General features: G+C 33.7%; 1 pseudogene; it reads left to right on the forward strand.

Annotated features, from left to right (window-relative positions):
• Nucleotides 1-2,856: 2,856 nt before the first annotated feature.
• Nucleotides 2,857-2,940, forward strand: LOC117286809 (annotated as a pseudogene).
• The last annotated feature ends 4,707 nt before the right edge of the window (nt 2,941-7,647 follow it).

Genomic DNA, 7,647 nt, shown 5'->3' on the forward strand with positions numbered 1-7,647 from the left:
TCACTAGGTCAAAATTCAGTTTTTTAGTGAATTTCTGAATTTTGCGAGTGATCTCCCATTGCAGTTTACATCTTTCCTGTTGAAGAAATTTTTTTTCTAGAATTCTGAACTTTCTTTACACCATCTAGATTATAATTCCTGATCAGAGGCTTTGTAGGGGAAGCTGTAAAAGTGCACATTGCATAGTTTCATCGAACATTATCAAATATGGTTCTCGCCTGCTGAATCCTACTTGCAAAATTATGCAACAGTTTTATAGTGAGAAACAGAAAAATATTTTCAAGAGGTGAAGTGTTAGCATGATCTTCAACATGGAGACTTCTCTTTTCAACAATTAATTTCTTCGTGAACTTTTATTAGTAATATAATAAACATTATAACTATCATTTCTCAGGTGACTCTATTGTGTTGGATGCTTAAGAATATTCCATGTAACCACAAAAAATAATCATAAAAATTTGTTCATTTGTTACAATTTACAGATGACAAAATTTAGGTTCAGAAAAGCCAAGATATCTGCAGTCATATGGTTTATAAAGGAAGATCCTAGAATTGAAAGCAAGCTCTTGCCCCACACCCTTGGTACTATAAGGAATTTCCTCTCTTCCATCCTGTGGTCACAGATGCTTTCTCAGGACTTGGAGTCAGGCTTACAAACACCTGCACATATGACAATAAGCACTGGCTAGGGCCTAGACAAAAATCAGGCCAAATTGGATAAGATCTAACCAATTATTCAATTGAAAATAATATTTAAGATTAAAATTTAGTCTGATTCCATGTTGAGCTTTTAGCTGACTCATTTTAATGTGTACACTGTATTTTCTAAGAGGAGGTTCTTCATTTCTTATACTTTTGTTTTAAGTGTGCACATTTTAAAATGCAATTTAACAGTAGTAGGTGGATGATTCATTTGAGTAAAAATGTCACTTCACCCTCACACTAAGTCTACTGTACCTAGAAACTCTGGCTAGAGTTACACTTCCCCACCCAAAGAAGATCACCATGAGTTTAGTATTGGCCAAGATTCCTATACTTGATAAACTTTCCAGTTCACCACATCCACATATCCAGCCTGGGAACGTGGCAATCAGGCTCTCTGCGGAGTCATCTTAATAATCCTTGATAAACTTTCCTCATTCCCTACCTGCAATCCCCAAATCCAAAAACCTTCAGAAACCAAAGTTTTTGAAAAGTGTGATGCCAGTATTTATTTGGTTAAAAACAAGGACTGAAGTGGCATGCAATTATGTGTGAATTTTCATGTTTTTAGAACAGAGATATTAATATTTTAAGCATGCTTTAAGGGGTGTGTAATATATAGTCCATGCACAAAATTACTGTTCCAAAATCTATAGGGTTCTGAATACTTAAAACATATCTGGCCCCCAAGAGTTTGCGAAAATCAATTTTGAAACATTTATTTCATTTTTAGCTCTGTTGCAGGTATATGAAAGCTACCATAGGGTTACATAGTGAAATCTCACTGGCAATATATTTTAAAACAGTTTGAAGAAATGGGGCCTATGTCATAGTTAATGCATTACTATATAAACACCTGCACTTCCAAGGGGAGAAGAACATCCCCTCTTTGTAGTCTTTTCTCTTTTACACAGTATAATCACAAAAGTTCAATAATCGGGGTGCAGTGCACTTTAACACATCAGAAAGTTTCCTCAAGTCCTTCTGCAGTTAACCCCCTTTTCCAGTCTCAGCATAGGAACCACTTCAATGGGGCCTATCATAGTTAATGCATTACTATATAAACACCTGCACTTCCAAGGGGAGAAGAACATCCCCTCTTTGTAGTCTTTTCTCTTTTACACAGTATAATCACAAAAGTTCAATAATCGGGGTGCAGTGCACTTTAACACATCAGAAAGTTTCCTCAAGTCCTTCTGCAGTTAACCCCCTTTTCCAGTCTCAGCATAGGAACCACTTCTGCCTCTACAGAATGAAGCCAGATAGTCTACACTGCTTTTAGTCTGGCTTCTGTCTCTCAGCATGGTGATTTGGAGGCTCGTCCATCTTTTTGAAGGTCTCTGTATTTCCTCCTACTGTTGAGTAATAATCCATTGCATAAATATGTCACAGCTTGTTGGTTTACCTGTTTATGAGGGCATTTGGTTCTCAGTTTGAGGTTATTAGGAGTAAATTTGCTATAAGCATTCATCTATCATTTTTGTAGGAATATATTTTTATTTTTTTCTTTGCCAAATACCTAGAAGAGAATTACTGGGCCCATTTTTAAAAGTGGTTCAAATATAAGAAATTGTCTAATTGTTTTCCCAAGTGGTATTACCCTTTTACATTCCCACTGAGGTTGTATGCGAGACCCAATTGTTACACAAAGATGATACTGTCAGTTCCTTATTTTTATAATTCTAGGTTATGGCAGGTAGCAGTATACCTTATGGTGCTTTCTATTTACATTTTCTTGGTGACTAATGAAGTCAAATTAGCCATTTATATAGCTTTTGTGAGTTTTTCTTTTTTCAAATATTTCTTCTCTGTTTTGTGTGCACGTTTCTTTGTTCTGCTCTTCTTATTGTTAAGTTGGGAAAGTTCTTTCTATATTCTAGATCTAAGACCTGTATCAAATATATATGTGATGTAAATAGTGCTTTCAGGCCATGAGGTGATTTTTCATTTTTTTAGTGGTGTCTTTTACAGAGAAAAAGTGTTCACTTTTATTTAACTCATCTTAAATTTTTCCTGAGGTTCATACTTAGAAATCTTTGCATATCCTAACCTTTTCATGACTTTTTTCAGTTGTTACTACTCAAAAATGAAACACAGTTCTGTGAAATATTGAGTTCCTTTTGTTTCTTTTTTATTGGTAAGAAGTTAGCCTGGATCACTTCTCAGCCTTTTGGCTAAGATCAAGTGTAGAAGTTAGCCTGGATATATGTCTAACATTAAAATTTTTAATTAACATTTAAAAATTAATCCTGAGATTTTCTATTAAAATTTTATATAAGAGTAGAGGGAGAAAGGAAGGAAGGGAACAAGAAAAAATGAGAAAAGAAAGATATAATGGAAACAAAGCTTTTGTAAATAAAGAGGAAAAGAAGGGTTGAAGAGAGGGGAGGGAAATGGGAGAAAATAGGAATCAAAATACATCATGTACAAATACAGATTCCCTATTATGAGTGAAATCATTATATATTTCTAAATTGTACCAAGAAACTTAATTAAATAAAAATGAAGGGCCAGGGATTTAGCCCAGTGGCACCACACCTGGCTTGCAAGCACAAAGCCCTAAATCTAATCACTGATACCAAAATTCATTAATTAATTAATTAATAATAAAAATAAAAACTAAAAATAAAATAAAAAGCTGTATTAGATACTTTTTTCTAAATTCTATAGCTAAATCGTAGCTTGATATTTCCAATTATCAGCAAATATGCACTACAGTAGGAAAGATAAGAAACGTATAGCTCAACAGCAAAGACAAGCGTCTCCAGAACTGCACTCCGAAAGACGTTCGAGTCTCTGCAAGGTCATTCCTGATGGAGCGAGGAAGGCCTTAAGAGAAAGCCAGCACCCAATATGGGCTGTGGATTATGGAAGAATTTTAACACATAAAAGGGAAAGAACAGCGGCCCAAGTAGCATGGCATAAAAAGGAGCGTGGAAGTATATTTTATTTTTTGAGTTTATTGGTACATTTTAGGTATACGTTATAATCACATTCATCATTGGTAATTTGTACCTGTACGTGACATATCTTCATTCTTATTTTTTCCCATTCCCCTGGCCTCCCTTCAACCCCTCCGCCCCTCCACCCCTCCCTGTTTACATAGCTTTGTTTCCATTTTTAATCCTTTTTTCATTTGTTTCTTTCCCTTCTTTCCTTTCTCCCACCCCCCTCCTCCCTAGTCCCCTTTGAACATTTCTCCCTGTTTCACAATATCTATTGCATTTAAATCCTCACTTACACTTTCAGTTTCTCTCACCAGAGAAACAGTTTGGTAATTATACATGCATGTCCTACTTATTTCACTTAAGAATATGGCCTCAAAGTGCATCCATTTATCTATAAATGACTCTAGTTTATCTTTCTTTGTGGCTGAGTAGTACTCCATTTTATTTTCTAAAAGTCACATTTTCTTTATGCAATCTCCAATTGATGGGCATTTGGACTGTTTCCAAGATTTAGTATTACATACTGTGCCACTATAAACATGGGTGAGCATATATCACTGTGGCAAGATATTTTTAATTCTTTTGGGAATATACCCAGAAGGGGAATAGCTGGATCAAATGGGACCTCTAATCCTACTTTGTTTGTTTGTTTGTTTGTTTTTTAGGAATCTCAATTTCTACGGTCTACACTCCTACCAATAGGAGCATATTTTTTCAAAATTAGAAGCGTCAGGTCTTGAGGCTTGACTGGAGATTAGGGCCATTTTAGGTGAATGAGACCTGTACCTAGAAAGATAAATATGAAAAGAATTACAGGAAGGGCTCCTGCTGTATCAACTGCTTTGTGAAGGGATCTCTAGATTTTTCCTGAAAAGACACCACTGATGATTTCAAGTAGAGACATAGAAAGTTTATTCATTGAGGCTTGACAAGGGTGGTTCAAAGAGTAAAGATACTGGAAAAACAGACATGAATTAGGGTACAGCCAGAAAAGATTAAACTTCACTTTCCTCTTTTAATTTTCTTTTCTATGTATGATGTTCTTCATTGCAATTGTCTCATAAATGCAAATATGTTAATATTCCCCAGTCTCTAGTATAAAACACACAGCACTATTAATTAATATACATGCCATCCAAAAAGAATGGCGGAGAAAATAGAAATTGCCAGTTCCTAGGAAATATAAATCCTAGGCTTATTATAATTGGCTTTCAGAACATACATCATATTGTACCAAAATTTCACCATTTAAAGAGCAGTTTTATTTTTGAGTCTATAAAGATAGGGCAGTCACTTTTACACCAAACTCAAGTTCACTTTTACTGTCTATAAAACAAGAAGATTAATTGAAATGATTCTGAGGCCTTTTAACTCTGAAATCTAATTATTCTTTCAAGAGCAGCATATTTTTTTTTCTATTTAAGCATCATTTGATGTGAGATTATTTATGTGAGGGTTTTAGAGAAATCTTCCTTAAAAGTGGTCCTAAAATAGTTGTCCTGATATAAACATTTAGAATAAGTAGCATAGAAAATCATTAAAAATAGACTTTAAAGGCTACTGAAGCTGCATTTGGTGATGAATCTCTCATATTTTAATTTTTATTAGCATTTCTCACCCTTAATTGTGTGCTTTTATCACATATATTGATTCAATGTAATATGATGACATTGTTACATAATTTCAAATTACCCAGTTTTCTTTTTCATAAATACATACACATTCTACTTGTGGGTTTGGAAGATAGTGCTTATTTTCTACTATACTCTCCCAGGCACCAACATGAAGGGTAGGAAAGAAGGAAAGAAAGAAGGAAAAGAATAAACTAGGAGTCCATAGGGTGTTTCTAGGCTAGGAGAAACCACAAAGAAGAGAAACTCTTTGCAGCCCTTGAAAATTAAAAAAAATCTATAATTTCATTCAACATCTGAATAATACTTTTCTGTAAGCCCAGTTAATAAGTTTATTAGAAAATAACATCTTATTTATAATATATGGTAAGATAAATGACTTTCAATATTTAATGCTGCATGCTCATAAATCACATTGCCCAAAAAGTTATATTGATTTTTATTAATTTTACAGAATGAATCAGATTGCATGTTACATAAAATAATAGACAAACTGGTTGATTAGTAATTTATAAATATCAACTCATATCTTAAAAATTATAAACCTTAAACATTTCAAGTGTTTTATATAAAAATGGAAATAACATGTCTGGAGAAAATTTCCATTTAAACAAAATATGTTCCAACAGAGTTTGTGGAATTCTATTTGATATTGTTATCTGTTCAAAGAGGGAGTGAAATTATCATTTGATAGAGCCAAAAGAAAACTTGATGGTCTCAGATAAAATGAGTGATCTTCCGAAAGGAAAAGTACTTCACAGAAGCGGGAAACCGGAATACCAAAGGGAGGAAGCTGGTACTAGAATATTTCACTTAATGACTGCATGACAAGCCATCATAGGTCATTATTTATAGGTCATTTTCCTGTCAATTGTAGGAATCCTGGCCTTAATCATTAGTGTCAACACACACTTCCGTATAAAAACTTCCAACATGATACAGATCATTCTGAGAAACACGATATGTGTTCTGACAATTTTGTGCTTTCCTTTTGACTCTGAATTTGTCAAGATATTTCCTGTTCACTCCTTGGCATGAATGTTTTTAAGTGTCAGTTATCGATGCCAGCACTGAATGTCATGCTGGGAAAATCTAGTTTTTGTGAGGAAAATTACAGAGCATTGTGGTCAGCATTAAGTTTAAAAGAATATTGCTACTATTCTGAATACATTTCCATGGTTAGGTATTTCATTATCTTAGACAGATTTTTTTATTTTTCTTTTCCCTTTGGTAGGATTGTCTCCTCATTCAACATTTATTTCATGAGTAAAAGAGACAAAATGTAGATGGTTTCAAGGATTATTAGCTGTGATGGATATTCAGAATGCACTCCCTCAGCTGATAAATCCTTTTTCTAGGCCTTCCTTTGCTCCATCTCAAAGTTATCATCGTCAGACTCAGCATAAAACTCTGTCTGAATTTACACAATTTATTTTAAAAACTATAACCACTTGAATTAAAAACCCAGTGCACGTCGTAACCTGTCCCACCCCTGCTTTCTATTTGTACTTTTAAGATATATTAGGACAGAGAGACCTCTTCTGGACTCCTGTTCTTTATCTGGATTGAATGATGGGAAAATAGGGCAGATACGAACCTCAAACTGAGCAACTCAAAAAAATATGACTGTTGCATAATGCATCTGATTGAAACTTTTTGATTAAAAGAATATTTTCTAGCAGATATATGACTTAGATAGTAAAAGACTATGTTACTTAGAAGAGTGTAGGGTTCAATTAAGACTATAGCTTACAAATATAATAAAACATAAGTACATGATGGAAAAAAGCCACTTGAAAATCAAAACAAATTTTTAAAAGGATAATCCACACTTGCATGAATTGCTAGTACAAGGAAGGAAATGGAAGGCAAACAAAAATGAGAAAGTAGGGAAAGAAATATTTCCATAATTTAACAATGTGTAGAGCACAAAATAGCACAGAACACTCAACTAATAAGACAAGAAGTTAATTTTATGAAGATGTAATTTAATTACTTCTAAAGATTCCCCCATTAACATTCCAGAAAAAAAATTTACATAAAACTATCAGTAAGAATTCACCAAATAGCCAGCAGGTGAAATTTGGACACAGGATATATGTGTAGCTATAGTTTATTCAAATAATGAGTTCACTGATTAAAACTACAAAATGTTTTTACTGGTCCCAGTATTGTAAAAACTACTCTGGAAATTATGAAATAATAGTCAAAGGATCTTAAAATCTCAGAATAAGAACCCAAATTCATTAATATATATTAAGCACATACAAGCTAGCACTGTATACATATGGAGTACATAAATGACTAAGGCATAGCCCTAATCATAGAGGAATCAGTGTAGTTAGGGAACTAAATATAATCCAATT

The sequence above is a fragment of the Fukomys damarensis genome, unplaced genomic scaffold, assembly GCF_012274545.1.
Source record: "Fukomys damarensis isolate Sample0158 unplaced genomic scaffold, DMR_v1.0_HiC HiC_scaffold_18, whole genome shotgun sequence".
Lineage (NCBI taxonomy): Eukaryota > Metazoa > Chordata > Mammalia > Rodentia > Bathyergidae > Fukomys > Fukomys damarensis.